The 16,439-nt window shown below is 44.8% G+C and overlaps 1 protein-coding gene across 4 annotated transcripts in view; it reads right to left on the bottom strand.

Moving 5' to 3' along the window:
• The window catches only part of SLC16A3 (solute carrier family 16 member 3), a 31,271-nt gene that overhangs the window by 13,884 nt on the left and 948 nt on the right, over positions 1–16,439 (bottom strand). Inside the window, exon 1 of one of the 4 annotated variants that reach the window (XM_026654623.1) lies at positions 9,115–9,218. The exons of 2 other annotated variants lie outside the window; for them this stretch is intronic. The gene's annotated coding sequence lies outside the window, so the exon portion shown is untranslated. Of the gene's footprint in view, positions 1–8,975; positions 9,039–9,114; positions 9,219–16,439 lie in introns of those variants that run through there. One more of the 4 variants, XM_026654625.1, reaches the window with a different exon arrangement.

The raw sequence follows: 16,439 nt of genomic DNA on the forward strand, positions 1-16,439 counted from the left end.
ATTGTAAAAACAGACATCTAGGAAGAAGCTAGTGACTTCCCTTCATATACAGTCCACCTGCCAATTAAAGTCTCTGCCAACAGATGAGTGCCTTGCTTTTACACAGTATAACTCCAAATTCATTCCCAAAGCCAGCTGCCAAAACCCTCAAATTCGTGCCCAAACCACTCTGTCAGGCTCTGCCAGTGCATGCAAGAATAAAACATAAGGGCCAAATGCTGTACTCAGTTACACTGAGACCAGAATTAGACCACAGGAGACTTTGCCAGGGATAAGCCTATCAGAGCAAAGCATTCAATACCCATTATGCAAACAAAAGATACAGTATTGCTGCAACTGATATGTGTAACATTCCCAGTCCCAAAATCAGGAATTCTATGCTTAGCTGAAAGAATACCTGTTCCCTGCAGAAACATGAGCATCCATCCATCCATGTGTGCACACTTTGTGCCAGCTGCTCACTCACATCAGGACCAGCACGTACCTGTAAACTTATTCTGATCCACAGTTGCACGGGCAGAAGCCCAACTACCAGAACTGTTCATTGCATTCATACTGTAGGTGGAATACAGGTATTCTTACTTCTTTGGTTTTACCTCACTGTATGAGGGATAAGAATGCTACATAGTGAGTCACAGTGTGTTTTGGTATTTCATTTTTATAAAACCTATATAGTTCTTTTTCCCCAGCCCTCTATCTAAAAAAAAAACAAAAAACACCTCATTGACAGAAATGGAACCAGGCTACCATTCTGGTAAAAATGGCAGCTCAGTAGAGAATGCTGCTGACCCGAGTTGTGCTGCATGAAGGTTCCTAGCGAAAGCAGTCTCTGGAAGCCAGGACCCCAAAAAGTTTGAATTTGGCAGCAACAAAACACTTCAAAGTCAGTTACTGGAACAAGAGAACAATGTTCTAAACATCAAAGGTCTCACAGATTGTGAGGGAGATGGACAACTATGACCTTGAAATCCTGGGCATCAGTGAGAACAGATTGACAGGTGGGAATAAGAAGTGCTTCAAGCAAGAGAAGAAACATCTCATCTATTCAGGTTGTAGTGGCACTTGTAAACTCAGAGGGAGTAGCACTCATTAAGATCTGTGGGTGGGAAAAATTCACCTAATCTATCAACCAATGCCTCGTGTCAGATTTCAAACCAAATTCCCAAAGATGTCAATCATACAGTGCTATGCTCTGACAGAGGAATACAGCGATGAGGATAAAGATAAGGTCTATAAATGCCTCAAGTATAATTGAAGGTATTGAGGTAAAACTGAATATGGTTAATGGAAAAATTGTGAAACAAGTTGAAATTATTAAAAATGTTGGACAGCATAGTTGGAGTGAATCGGTTTTGGGATGGTCACCTACCACAAAAGGAGTTCTGAATGTAATGTTGCATCCTATAGTTGTATTATGTAGTATACAAATTGTTTGATTTCAGAGTGGTAGCCGTGTTAGTCTGTATCAGCAAAAAGAATGAAACTGTTAGAAATGGGCTGTCCTGATTATCACTACAAAAGTTTTTTTTCCCCCTGCTGATAATAGCCCACCGTAACGGATTACTTTTGTTATAGTTCATATGGCAACACCCATTTTTTCATGTCGTGTGTGTGTGTGTGTGTGTGTGTGTGTGTGTGTGTGTGTGTGTGTGTGTGTGTGTCTCTCTCTCTCTCTCTCTCTCTTCCTACTGTATTTTCCACTGCATGCATCCGATGAAGTGGGTTTTAGCCCACGGAAGTTTATGCTCAAATAAATTTGTTAGTCTCTAAGGTGCCACAAGTACTCCTCATTCTTTTTACAAATTGTTTGTCAGTTATGCTTTTCATGTGTTTTTGGACCAAAATAGTGTATTTTACATTGTGAAGCGTTCAAGAGAAAATGAGAATTGAAACGAACTTGTTCAGCAAATTAGAAGTGTGATAAGAAATTTGTAAATAGGCCCTGAAATGAAGTATAACCATAAGGAATATCTTCCTTTGAGGACTGGTGAGCCAATGATGGGTATGATGCCTGAAAGACAGGGGCAACCTAAGGCAGGCCCAGTTGTTGGGAAAGAAAAGAAAAGAAAAGCAGTGGAATGCAGGCTGCGCTACCAGGAACATGGCCAGCAGAGTAAATGCAGCCTAGAGCTATCAATCAAGCTGTCCGCTGTGTAACCTCTGTAAATCTGCACATACGCAGAAGGGACTCCTGGCCTGAGGTATGCAGGTCTCAGGATCCTATTTATGGTTATGATTCATGTGAAAGATAATTGTTTTTAGGTAAACAGTTCTTGGCTGGTTGATTGGGTTAAACTAACAACAGCTCAGGCTCTGTGTTGTTAGGTAAACAAAGTAACCAATCAACAGTTCACATGGTTATGTATTGATTGGTCAATTGCTTTAACATACACTCTCTCTCTCTCCCAATTTATTGGAGCTATCTGCTGGTCAGATTACGCCACCATGACTCTGCTAAACAGAGCTCTGGTGTCTGTAAACCCACATCTTTAACAAACAATTTGTTAAATACTTACCTGTGTTCCAAGAGTCAATTTCTGTATGGATCAGGAAGTTAGCAGGCAGAACCCGAGGGATTACTACCACCTAGAGCAGGGGTGGGGAACCGCTGGCCCACTGCTTCTTTTATCTGGCCTGCGGCAAGTCTCCGCACCGTGGGCTAGACACCCTGAGCCTTGGCACTGCCCCACGGGGTTGGAGCTGCGAGCACCAGCTTGTCCCTGCAGCCGTTAGGCGGAGGGGTGATCAGGGAAGCTCCGCACACTGTCCTCATCCCCGGCGCTGGCTCCGCAGCTCCCATTGGCTGGGAACCGTGGTCAACGGGAGCAGCGTCTACAGGAGCAGGCAGCATGCGGAGCTGCCGGAACTCTCCGCCTAGGGATCAGACATGCCGGTCACCTTGGGGAGCAGAGCAGAGCAGAGCCAGGGCAGGCAGGCAGGCAGGGAGCCTGAGGTAAGCGCCTCCCAGCCAGAGCCTACACCCCGCACCCCCCCTGCACCCCAAAGTCCCCTCCTGCACCCAAACTCCCTCCTGGAGCCTGCACCCCCACCTGCACCCCAACCCTATCCCAGCCCTGAGCCCTCTCCCGCACCCAAGCTCCCACCTGGAGCCCACACCCCAAACCGCCTCCTGTACCCCCATCCCATCCCCATCTCAGAGCCCACACCGCTAGCCAGAGCGACACCCCCTCCCACACCCCAATCCCCTGCCCCGAGCCCACTTGTGCACCCCAAACCTCTTGGCCTCAGCCCAGAGCCCCCTCCCACACCCTGAACCCATTTCTGGCCCCACCCCAGAGCCAAGGGAAGCCCTGAGCCTCTGTGCCCCCACGGAAGTGGGGAGCTGTGGCCAATGGGAGCTGCGGGGGCGGTGCTTGCAGAGAGGGGCCACATGGGGAGCCACATGCCCCCCCCCCACCCTCTCCAGGAGCCGCAGGGGTGCGTTGGCCCCTTCCGGGAGCGGCATGGGGCCCAGGGTAGGCAGGGAGCCTGCCTTAGCAACAGCCACACTGTACTGCCAACCAGGAGCCGCCGGAGATAAGTGCTGCCCAGTGGGAGGCCACACCCCAACCCCCAACCTTGAGCCCCCTCCTGGAGCCAGCACCCAAAACCTCCTCCTGCACCCCAACGCTGACCTCCTTCCCAGAGCCAGCACCCTGTACCCCCTCCTGCACCCCAACACTCTGCCCCAGCCCAGAGCCCCCTCCTACACCCAAACTCCCTCTCAGAGCTGCACCCCTCACCCCCTCCTGTACCCCAACCCTCTGCCCCAGGCTCAGCCCAGTTCCCCCTCACACACTGCAAACCCCTCAGTCCCAGCCCAGAGCCTGCACCCCCTCCCAAACCCCTACCCCAGCCCAGTGAAAGTGAGTGAGGGTGGGGGAGAGTGAGCAACAGGAGGGGAAATGGAGTGGGCTGGGCAGGGCTTTGGGAAAGGGGTGGGGCAGATCCTGGGTTGCTCTTACATTCAAAAAGTTATCTTGGGTGTACAAAGGTTAGAGACCATTGAGTTAGAGTAATTTTTGATAAAATAAAAGCATCCTTCGATAGATAATTAATTTGATTAAACCTCAGAAACACCTGCCCCATATCAGTTACAAGTGGTTCCTTTCTTGACATCTGGACATTTCCCAAAGCATCACAAGTTTAGAGTTAAAAGGACACAGTCTGTTATTTAACACCACAGGAACACACTACAGAAAACTTTCAGCTTACCAACAACACACTAGGGTCAGCTAAAGTTCAGAGTAAAAACAGAATGGATAATAATGTAAAAGCCTTGTAGGGCAATGACATTAATTTATCCCAAATAAAACCCTTTAATGTTGTTTAGCCAGCACCTGTGGCTAACACAGAAAAGATTCTGAGATGTTTAGCCAAGAAATCATGAGTGTTTAACATAAAAAAAAAAAAAAAAATTAATATTTACTAACACTGAAAAAAAAATGGGACAGCCTCAGAGATGGTGATTCAAGCGGCAACCATCACAGTTAGATATTAAAATAGACAGCCAGAATTGGATAAACCAAGAGATGTTTTATCTCATAGAGGAAAGAAAAGCACTGAAGGGGAAAAGTCCCAAATGCTAAGACCAACTAAATATTGGAAAAAATAAAAGGAGGAGTACAAGTAAGCAAACAAAACAGTGAAAAAACAACACAATGAAAAATAAATGGAGATATGTTGAAGACCTAGCAGCTGAAGGTGAAATTGCTGCTATGATTGGTAAACAACTCTGTGGTTTCCTATTGACTAAAACCCTGTGTGGAAATTTCAAAACATGAAATGGGTCAATAAAAAATTAAGATGGAGAAATGCTTACAACTGAAGTAGAACAGAACAAGAGATGAGTGGAGCATTTCAAATAAGTCCTGAGACAAGCTCTACCTCACCATCAGAATTCAAACAGGCAAACCTGGTCAACTTGACATTAACATTGGTCCAACATATATGTCAGGCTAGAGTCAAAAAGCTGAAAAACAACAGAAGTGTTGGGAAATGATAAAAATCACAGCAGCAATGCTAAAAGCACTGGATACTAACACCCTAATGAAACTGACAAAGCTGTTCAAGGAAGTTTAGGGGGAAAAAAAGAGACCCCTTGTGGCCAGTGAAAACATGGGAGAATGGTCAGAATACCCAAAAACAGTAATCCTAATGACTGTAGAAACTGGAGAGGAGTCTCTGTTGTAGGGAAAGTTTTCTGTAGTGTGGTACTACACAGGATGAAAGAGGCAGTGAATGCAAAGCTGGGGAAGATCAGGCCGAAGAGATCTGTATAGATCAGATTTCCATGTTAAGGACATCATAGAAGGATGTCTAGAATGGCAGGCTCCCCGTATCAATTTAATTGATTTTCAAAAAGCATGTGACAACCTGCATAGGCATGCATTGTGGAATATTCTACAGTCTGATGGAATTCCAGCTAAAGTTGTCAACATCATTAACCTATGCACAGTGACACAAAGTCTGCTGTAAAAGTGAACCAGACAACAGCGTGGTTCAACTGGACACAGGTGTAAAACAGGGCTGCATTCTTGCTCTCCTGTTGGTTGGCATTGCCATAGACTGGCTGATGAAGAAATGTATTAGCAACACAAACACTGGCATAGCATGGGTAGATGGCAAATGTTTAGAAGGCCTAGACTTTGCTAAGTATATCATTCCATTCAATAACACCCCCAAAAAGCTACAAAGCCAGACACCTTGGCAAAAACAGCAGGCCAAAGCAAGGCTCATAATCAGTTACGCCAAAACAAACATCCTTGAAACCTAGATGTCAAGCAGCAACATCATACTGAAAGGCAAAAACTTCAAGAAAGTAGAACAGTTCATTTATCTGGGCAGCACCATAATAGCCAACAGATCTCAAGAAAGAAGTGATATCAAGGTTAAGAAAGGCATCCATAGTATTTCACTACACTCAACATATGGAAATCAAATATATACAGTACCAAAACAAAAAAGAATTTTTAATTAAAATATAATCTCAGTGCTAACATATGGCTATGAGAGTTGGAGATCTATTAAAAAGTTAGAAAATGAGATGCCTTTGAAAATATAGCCTTTGAAAGACTCTAGGCCTTGAATGCAGAGACTACCAGCAAATAGATCCAAGAAATTACCAACCTGCAGCTTGTTTTCATTAGAATTAGAAGGAAGCATTGCACAAATTGTGGCATGTACTCTGGATGCCAAGACACAAACTCCCACCTGAAGCTGTCAAGTGAAAATCATCTGGTGTAGGGAAACAAAACAGCCCAAGAAAAGCCTTAAGAAGGCCCCTTATAAGGGGGGGGGGGGGCAGAATAGTTGCTCTCAAGACCATAGAGCAGATGGAAGCAGCTGCTAATGACAGAGACGGATGGAAGAGACTTGTTACTGCCCTGTGTGCCAACACTGACGTGAGAAGGCTGTACTAATAAATAAAATACAGCCCACGTCCTAGAAATAGTTTTATTTCCCTGCTTGCCTGGCTGTTGAGCCAGTGAAACAGACAGCAACTTGACTGAGCAAAGGTACTACTTGCAACCAGGCCTGTCACATGTTGCCATCCAGCCCTTCCCTTACCCACTGAAGCCTCCTAGTGAGGACCTCCTGTCTTCAAGCCAGGTCTTCTGCATGTAAAATCAGATCCATGGAGTGTCAGAGAAGATTCAATCAAGTAGTGCTGCAGGTGGTGATCTGACAGCTGAGCCACCTGCAAGCAGCTACAGACTCTTCCTGGACCACTATATGCACTTCTCCTCACCTGCCCTTTATCAAAGGTGAACACCAGATTATGGCAGAACACTTGAGGAGGGGATGAAGGGATGATCAGATCTTCAAAGGGAAAATAAAGGACACTTACAATGTGGTAAGGGAGGGTGGTGAAGGGAACAGATTGTGTGTGATTATCATGGAGGATAGGTCCATCAATGGCTATTAGCCAGGATGGGCAGGGATGGTGTCCCTAGCCTCTGTTTGCCAGAAGCTGGGAATGGGTGACAGGGGATGGATCACTTGATGATTCACCTGTTCATTCCCTCAGAAGCAGCTGGCATTGGCCACTGTCAGAAGATACGATATAGAGCTAGATGGATCTTTGGTCTGACCCAGTATAACCATTCTTATGTGTGGGTCAGGAAGGTGGGCATAGCAGGGTGTGATGAAGTGAAGAAACTGTCCACCAGCATGGCATAGATTAAGGACAGCCTTTGGGCCCAGCTAGCCCCACCCTATTATACCTGCAGCCAATGTCAGGCCTAGAGGGGGTAGAAAAGGAGAGAGCATGGCCCAGTTCAGGGCTGACTGGTGAAGAGGTATGAGCTAGCTACTGCCCCATCTGATTGGAAGGACCACTCACTTGGCAGCCACCAGGGAGCACATTCTGTCTACCTGCATAGGGATGCTGTGAAGGAGACCTAGGAATCTCTGGCAAATGAGGTAACTGGATGATCACACCCCAGAGATATTGTGGGGTTTGGCTGTACGAAACTTTTAGATGCCCTGCCTGAAGGAGCCTGGGAGAGTGGCAGGGTGCCACCCAACATCCATGAGAGGGCACCATGGGAGGCAAGCCACCCCAGCAAATTGGACAATGGGGCCACACCCCAAACTGAAAGGACTCTGGTAGGAAGTAGCCCAGGGCAGTGGATTTAGACTCCATGCTTAGAATGCCCCCTGTTCAGGAGTCAACTCCCCCAGGCACCTAGTGGAGTGGTAGGGCCTGGGTCTCCCTACCCCCACTGCTTGAAAGACTGAGGCACCTTGACCAAGGAAACAAGTGGCTGGAAGTCAGGCACACAAAACACTAGCCTGCCTGGCCCTCCAAGCACTGTTACACATGGCTTTGGCAATAGGAGAAGTCTCAACTACTCTCTCATAAGCTGAGCTATCCCCACCTCACCTTCTCTCCTTTCAAAATAAAACTGAACAGTTTACAGTAAAAATCAGGGTAGAAGAAAATAATCCTTATACCACTCAATTCCTTTTACCTTTTTCTCCCAGTATCAGCCCCTCTCTTCTCTGTATCTGGATGCCCAACACCTTTAGAAAAGAAATTTCCTATGCTCTCATCTTGTGTCTCTGATCTCCACTCTCTCCTAGATTTTCTATTTGTTTTTTGATCCTGTTGCTTCTTTTCCCCCTCTGCCATACTTTCCCTCTGTTCATTGCTCCCCTCCTTTTTCCTCTTCCATCCCTAAACTGATCTACCCCTTGCTTTGTCAAACTCATTCCTTTTTTCTTATTCACTGTCAGTCCTTTGTCTCCCCCTCATGCTCTCTCAACAACAGAGGGTCCCTGCTGCCCTAGACCTGCTCTAATCAGGTGTTCACTGCTGATGCAGGGACAGCAGCTTCCAGCAGATGGGGGAGATGTGACTGACAAGACTCACTGTTCCCAGAACTGTGCCCATATGTAGATCTAACTTTGCTGGGTGGAGATGGCTAGCTCAAGGGAAGGTCCGGCTCAATGTGGGAAGAGCAGAGGTAGGGCAATCCTGATGGGCAGCCCCGAGGCACACAGATATTTAAGAGTAGGTTAGATAAATGTCTATCAAGGATGGTCTAGACAGTATTTGGTCCTGCCATGCGGGCAGGGGACTGGACTCTATGACCTCTCGAGGTCCCTTCTAGTCCTAAAATCTATGAATCTATGTTCCCAGCAAACATGCTATTCATTTTTCTGGCCTAACCAGCCAGGGCCAGTGGCTCCTTCCAGTCTGCCTGGGTTACAAAAACCTGGGCAGAATAATGGATTTTTCTGAAATCTGTAGGAACAATCACTGAAAGCAGGGGCAGTTCTCATTTCCTGGGACACACACCCATCATATTAGGCTTCCTTGTGTCTCCCTGTTTCTGGGGGGGAGGAGTGGCAAAACTCAAAATGAATGAATGAGTGTAGCAGTGAGGGACAGGAAGAAAGGGAGAGACATGAAGAATGGGGAGAGGAGTGAACAGGGAGGAAATAAGGAACAGAAAACAAGTACAGACCTGAGAAAGAACAAGATGGAGATGAAGATCAGGAAAAGAGGAAACCGTGAAGGGAAACCCAAAGCACGTGCGCCTGCCGCGGGAGGCTAGGGAGCCTGTAACAGAATGGGCGGAAGCAGCAACGTGCAGTTTCTCCTACCCCAGGCTGGAAAAGGGCCCGGTTTTCATTCGCCGAGCGGGAGGCCCGGCTGCCTTCTCCCTCGTGCGCCGTGAGCCCCATCAAGCCATCGCCGCCGCCGCCGGTTCACGCCGCAGTGTCCCACCTTCCCCGGCCTCCGCTCCCCACCCGCTGGTCCCTGGGATCCGCTGCTGCGGGGCTTGGCTGGCGGAGGCTCCATGTCGGGCTCAGGCAGGACTCAGAGGCGACACGAGTGCGCTCAGCAAAGGCACATCTGACACTCGAGCGCCCGGCTGCACTGAGACGTGAGGGACGTGACTCAGGCAGACGGGAGCTGTTGCTACCGTAATTACCAGATACGCCCTTGCCATACAAACCAGGGCTCCTAGAACGACCAAAGGATTCACGGTCTCACCACACCGCCCAGAGCGAATGTAATTACCAGAGAATAGCTCTCTGCCTCCATTATTCTTACCCCCCCCCATTTTACTTCACTATACCCTAGATCTGCCTGTTAAAAAGAATACCAGCCTCTCTTTCCAGTCACCGTCACCACACATGGAACCAAACTTTCTAATATTCATATATGCAACACTAATGGCAAATTAGTACCTATGTTAATTATAATATGTAATGGTTTGTGTATCAACATAACTGTGAAAGGAATACACATACAAACAGCAGCTATCACATTTGCTCTATTCTATATATGATCCGGTTTGCTTACAATCTATGTTGTACTGCATGCTCAGTATAGAAAACCAACAAGGAGTCTGGTGGCACCTTAAAGACTAACAGATTTATTGGGCATAAGCTTTCGTGGGTAAAAACCTCACTTCTTCGGATGCATAGAGTGAAAGTTACAGATCGGATGCATAGAGTGAAAGTTACAGATCTGTAACTTTCACTCTATGCATCCGAAGAAGTGAGGTTTTTACCCACGAAAGCTTATGCCCAATAAATCTGTTAGTCTTTAAGGTGCCACCAGACTCCTTGTTTTTGTAGATACAGACTAACACGGCTCCCCCCTGATACTTGACACCATGCAAGTCAGTATAGAAAGACACTGCTCTACAAATGGGTTGAAATGGAGCATTCCAGGAAGTAGATTTTTCAGCCCAAGAATAAATTACACTTACAGTAGCTGTATCAAAGTAATAGGGACTCATCATATGGATTGATGTGATACTTCCAGATCTCATATGTTATACAACAAGAGAACAGCAAAGACTCAGGGGTGCTGGAACAATTTGTATAGCAGGGGTGCTGAGAGCCATTGAACCACATTGGAAACCACTTCAAGCCAAGGGGTGCAACAGCACCCCTAGTACCAGCACCTATGCCAACAATTGCAGATACGACAGCTCCAGAAACTCTGAGGGGCCCTGTCTATGTTAGAAAATGAGCAATCAATCCTCCTCTTGTGTAGTTATCTACCCTTTGCAGAGCAGGCCAAACCAGGTTCACTACCTTATTCAGAAAGCCCTTTCAATTCTATTTGGCCTGGTCTACATAGGCTGGATAATCACGTTTGTGTGCTTACAAAGAGGCGCAGTCTTTGAAAATAGGCTAGTTTTCTATTGTAGATGGGCCCATAGGGTCCAATTTTCATAGGTGCTGATGACCCACAACTTGAACTGAAGTCAAGAGAGCTGCAAATACCCAGAATGTCTAAAAATCAGGCCCTTGGGTTCCATAGGGAAACAGAGCAAAATCAATTTACTCTTTTCCCTCCCAAAAAAGTGTCAAAGTATATAAGACTAGAGTTCGAAATAAAACAGCAATTTTTCAAAATTGGTCTAATGATGGATTCACACAGAGCTATGAGACAGTCTGATCTTAACCCATTGCTAATTCTCCATATTAAATATGAATTGATGTTAGAAGAGAAGTCTAAAAACTATGAGCGATGAGCTCCATCTCTTTAAACTTATAGAGAAAGCAGATAATGAGCTGTCTACTAGATTAATACCTTCCATCAGGGACAGTGTGTGTTAGAAAGGAGATTTACTAGTCTCACCCAAAATGTCTTTTCAACAATTGTCACAACACAGTGTTAAGATCTCAATGGTAACTGGTTCCTTGTCTGGTGCTAGCAACAGTGGAAGAACTAGAGGAGCAGTATTGGTGGTAGCAATGGCAGTGAAATGTTAAGGGGAAAAAATCTAGTACAGACAAGAACTAAATTAACTGATAGATTGGAGATGAAACATCCTCTATTGGCAGGTTACTCAAAAATTATCCATTACAGGGGTTCAAGCACCTCTCTCTGAAATAGCTGACTCTGGCTGTAGTCAGAGATGGGGGGGGGGGAAAATCAGACTAACTAGGCTTAATATATGGAGATATACTTATCTCATAGAACTGGAAGGGACCCTGAAAGGTCCTTGAGTCCAGCCCCCTGCCTTCACTAGCAAGACCAAGTACTGATTTTGCCCCAGATCCTTAAATGGCCCCCTCAAGGATTGAACTCACAACCCTGGATTTAGCAGGCCAATGCTCAAACCACTGAGCTATCCCTGCTGAACCAGCCCACCCATTCCTATATGCCTATGTGTTATGTTTACACTAAATTTCACCTATTAAAGAACTGCATGGTTTAGTAATATTACCCATTTTTAATCATATATAAAATAACCAAGAGAGAACAGGAAGGTTTTATATGCTTCTGCTCTCCAAATTATGTCTTTGCCTGTTCCCTTGGAAACCAGTGCAGGAATAAATATGATGGAACATTAGCTGATTGTTTACAGCAATATGCAGGATGCTGTAGGTATGAGAAGTGTTGGCTTACTGTACCCAAAAGGAGAAGCTTTGTAATATAAAATTTTTAAACAGAGCAGTTTTATGATTTGCAAGTCAGCCTGACACCTTTTATTTCCTGGGTAGCAGTATCTCATGGTGCAGGGATTAAGGCACAGATTTTTAAAGGTATTAAGGTATTGGGCCACTCAGCGTTCCAAGGCCTAACTGATTTAGGAGCCTAAGTCTCAATTCCCAATGGGTACCAAAAGGAAAGCAGATCTTTGATTAGTAGCATTAGAGCAGCAGTTGAGATCAGGACCCCATTGTGTTTCTTGGTGCTATACAAATGCAAAGGAAAGATGGTTCAAACCTGAAAGTTAGGAGACCCACGTTTAGTATATTAAAGATTGGAAATTGCTAAGTAATGTGATGATGGGGGGCATACAATACCTAGGTGGATAAAAGAGATGGTACCTACCCTGAAGATCTTAATCTAAACGGACAAGACAGAAAAAGAATGCATTATTATCCCCAGTTTACAGATGGGAATGGAAACCGAGATATTGACTTCTCCAAAATCACATGGGAAATTATGACCCCTATAGAGATCAATTAATTTTCATTAGACCTCTCCCTTTAAAGCAACCCTCCTCCTACTGATACACTTTTCAAGTCTGCATAGTCAGCCCTGCAACACAGCATGAATACACCTCTATTCTGACACTTTGCTGAATTATTTTCATGTATTTTTAAACGTCACATCTCGATTACTATAACTCACTTCAATAGTTTCCCAGAATTATCCAGATCCAAACTCTAATCTGTTCAGTCTGTAAAGCGGTCTTCTCACTCACACAAACAACATCCTCAAAGGCTACCACTGACATCCCATCCACAAGCCCCTTTTAACTACCTCTGTGACTGTCTCTCCCCCATGTCCACTTGAGCCTTTTTTCCTACCAATCCTGGCTTCCTTTCCACCGTGAGAGGTGAATTCTTCACTTCTGCTCTTTGAAACAGTTTGCCAGTTTCTATCATTCCCCTTCTGTCTCTTAACATCTCCCAATCTAATAAAACCCCATGCACCAATTCTATGCTGTCTAGCTGTTGATCATGTTCCACATCAGCACTTACTATCACCAGCCCATTTCCTATGTCTATTTACCTTCACACCATCTTATTGTGACACTTCCATTGGTGTAACTACAGTAATATACTTGGAGATACTCATCTGAACAATACATTAAACTATATTGAAACCCTCCCTATAGAGAGGAAGCTGGATGCTGCTCCTTTTGAAGATAGGCAATGCTGATCATTACATCATCTGGGATACTAATGGGAATTACAGGAAGTACTCCTTTCTAAACACTGAGCATGTTACCACCAAATATGTCCAGCCTACGCTCCTCCAGAAACAAAACTATCTGGAGATGCAAATATAAATCTGGCTCAATACACTCAGAAGTGTTTACGTAGATTTCCTCATATCAACAGAGCTAGAAAGAGCATGTCTGTCAATTATTTTCTTTAACAAACATTTATAGTTAAAGAACACCCATAAGTCCAGCTATCACCCTATGAACCCTTAAAGTGTAATTCTGTAAACAAGATGTCATGGATCCCTTAGCTTACTGACATTCACTAATTTCTATGTCAAATGTGCTTAATGTACAAATAAGCAGATTTTTTCCCCCTAATGCCTGTGTTTTTACATCACATCCACCACCACTGTATCTAAGTGCCTTACTGTCAGCATCACAAACTCGCCTTGGGAACTGATAGTCAATCCATGCCCTTTCTGTCTTTGTACATAATCAGCTGAAAGCTAACTTATTAGAGACACCTGCATAGCCCCACTGAAATTCCATTGCCTTCAGTATGTTTGCAAAGGTAGATGTTACTGGACCTGAAACTAGAGTTCAGTACATAATTGTGTTGATGGTACATGAGAAGGACTAGAACTAAAGTATGTCTTACAGCTATGCTGGCTCTGCAGTGCTTCTAAGAGTAATAAATAGTATTAAAAAAATTGTCATAACTTCTTCATAGCAGGGACTGTCTTTATTCTGTGTTTTTTGAAGCGCAAAATAAAATAAATAAATAAATACTAATGAAGGCTCAAATCCGGCAAACACTTATACACATTTGATTACCCATACTGAACATCATGGGACTACTCAGGTATACAGAGTTGTTCACATGCATAAGTGCTTATAGGATCAGGGCCGGCTCCAGGGTTTTGGCTGCCCCAAGCAGCCAAAATAAAAAAAAAGGGCCGCGATCGTGATCTGCGGCAGCAATTCGGCAGAAGGTCCTTCGCTCCGAGCGGGAGTGAGGGACCGTCCGCCCAATAGCTGGACCTGCCGCCCCTCTCCGGAGTGGCCGCCCCAAGCACCTGCTTGCCAAGCTGGTGCCGGCCCTGTGTAGGATCAAAAGCAGATATGACTGAATATACAGGAAGAGGTCTGTTGCATAAGACGGTGTCATTTTACTCAGTCACTTTTCAGCATAGAAGTAGAACTCTACTTTACAGTGTCACAATTTAAAGTCTATGTGAATTTATGCCTCAAGAATATATGCTTCATTCACAATTTAAGAATGCATACAACTGATGTGAATCCTTATCCTAAATTACTACTTCCAACTTAATTACAACACTGATACATTGTACTAACCCATACACACAGACTTCTGGTCCAAACTCTCTTTCAAACTGCTGATTTGCCATTCCAAAATAATTGAACCACCACTCCATCAGACAGACATTGCAAAACTTTAAATAACTCACTATGTAACTCTAAGAGGAACATAAATTAAATTAAAAGTTATCTGTATTCAGCACTCATGCAGTCAAACGCAATGTCCATTTCTCTCTGTGTTCCAGGACCAATGCTAATAATCTTGTCAAATGAGGAAATGGAACTGTTAAAATTTCAGTCTCTTGCTTTTGATTTTTTAAAAAGCCAAATAAAATAAATAAGGCAAAACAATAACTCAGTGTGTGAACAGCCAATCTATTTGTTTGCAAAGTCAGTGTAGTAAGGAAGTTGCAAAGCAAAGCAAATGCCCTGAATCTGTACAAAGAGGAGGACATACATGGTGGGGGGAGAGAGAGAGAAAAAGAGTGTGTACCTACCTACAGACACATCCTGGCTCAACCAGAAGAGGTTGAAGTTGTCTCACGCTGGTCACCAAAAAATGAACCACCAATATCAATAGCCACTTCCGAAAATATCAGGGGGTAGCCATGTTAGTCTGTATCCACAAAAACAACAAGGAGTCCGGTGGCACCTTAAAGATTAACAGATTTATTTGGGCATGAGCTTTCGTGGGTTAAAAAAAAAAAACTCATTTCTGTTAGTCTTTAAGGTGCCACCGGACTCCTTGTTACTTTCAAAAATGTTGGCCTAAGTAGCTAATGATGTTCACATGCTGTGCTGAGATAATTTGTCTTCTTTATTAAGGGGAATATTGGTAGGGCCCTACCAAATTCACATCCATGAAAAACACGTGTCAGACTGAAATCTGGTCTCCCCCCGTGAAATCTGGTCTTGTGTGCTTTTACGCCATGCTATACAGATTTCATGGGGGAGACCAGCGGTTTTTTTTTTTAAAATTGGGGGTCCTGACCCAAAAGGGAGTTGCGGGGGGTGGGGCCAGGAGTGTCACAAGGTTATTCTAGGGGCATCATGGTATTGCCATTCTTACTTCTGCACTGCCTTCAGCGCTGGACAGCTGGAGAGCGGCAGTTGTTGGCCAAGTGCCCAGCTCTGCAGACAGCGGCGCAGAAGTAAGGGTGGCAAAACCATAACATGCCATCTTTACTTCTGCTGGCAGTAGCTCTGCCTTCAGAGCTGGGCTCCCAGACAGCAGCCACTGCTGTCCAGCTCTGAAGGCAGCTGCCACCAGCAGCAGTGCAGAAGTAAGGGCAGCAGTACCGTAACCCCCCCCACACACACAATAACCTTGCAACCCCTCCCCCCAACTCCTTTTTGGGTCAGGACCCCTACAATTACAACACTGACATTTCACATATAAATATCTAAAATCATGAAATTTATGATTTTTAAAATCCTATGACCATGAATTTGGTAGGGCCCTACATATTGTGCTTTACTCTGTTTAGTCTTCTATTAAACTTATTTTGCAGATTTTACATTTTTAATGGAAGAGGATTTCAGAATTTAAATCATGCTAAAATAAAATATAAGAACATAAGAATGGCCATACTAGGTCAGACTAATGGTCCATTTAGCCTAGTATCCTGCCTTCCCACACTGGGCAATGCCAGGGGAGATAGGAGAGATAAAGGGAATTAAGAAGGGATGGTTGGATGGAATAAATCCTCAGCTCCCAGATCTAGGTATAAAACTATCAGAGGCATCACATGAAACACAGAAAACAGCAAGGAATCGATGGCAAAGGCATTTGAGTATCACATTATATATACGCCTTCAGTACTCGCAGGTGAGGGACACCCTAGTCTAGCCTCAAATGAAAACACTGGGAATAAACGTTCCTAAGACCGCAGTCTTACCAGCTTCATGGTGCAGTGCTTACGTTATAACCACGGAGAAATCCTCCGCATTGTTCTACTC

Source organism: Terrapene carolina, unplaced genomic scaffold (genome assembly GCF_002925995.2).
Source record: "Terrapene carolina triunguis isolate 2854851 unplaced genomic scaffold, T_m_triunguis-2.0 Scaffold192, whole genome shotgun sequence".
NCBI lineage: Eukaryota > Metazoa > Chordata > Testudines > Emydidae > Terrapene > Terrapene triunguis.